Consider the following 667-nt stretch of genomic DNA (forward strand, 5'->3'; position numbering starts at 1 on the left):
TCTGATGGCTAAAGATTCAAACGGGACAAAAAAAAAAAAAAAAAAAAAAAGTAAGAATTTTTTAACAGGAAGCCAACTGGAACCGGAGTGATGTGATCATAGATTCTAGTACCACTTAAGAGACACACAGCTGCATTTTGAACTAACTGGAGCCGGTAAACAGAATCGTGTTCGGGGCCCAAGTAGAGGGAGTTACAGTAGTCAAATCGGGGAGTGATAAATGTGTGAATATGCTTTTTGAGGTCCTTCAAAGGAAGGTACGGCTTTGCTTTAGATATCAGGCACAACTGGTAAAAACTGTTTGTTTGTTTTTTTTACCACAGTGGAGACCTGTTCCTCAAGTTTAAATGAGCTTTGAGAATGACCTCTCAGAGTGATACGATTTAAACCACAACAACAACAACAAAAAAAAAGAAAAAAAGAAAAAAAAAGATTTAAACCAGAATAAAACTATGCCTTTAAGACCAACAACATGTTCCAATCTAGATAAAAGAATGTTTTGGTCAACCGTGTCAAAAGCAGCAGTAAAGTCTAGTACAACTAAAACCACGGAATAGCCTGAGTCAGCGGTTAACAGAAGATAATTTAAAAAAACTCCAAGTAATGCTGTCTCAGTACTGTGGTGAGGTTTAAAACCAGGCTGAAATTTTTGTGTTCTATTTGCATT

Source organism: Simochromis diagramma, unplaced genomic scaffold (genome assembly GCF_900408965.1).
Source record: "Simochromis diagramma unplaced genomic scaffold, fSimDia1.1 OVJJ01000702.1, whole genome shotgun sequence".
Classification (NCBI taxonomy): Eukaryota; Metazoa; Chordata; class Actinopteri; order Cichliformes; family Cichlidae; genus Simochromis; species Simochromis diagramma.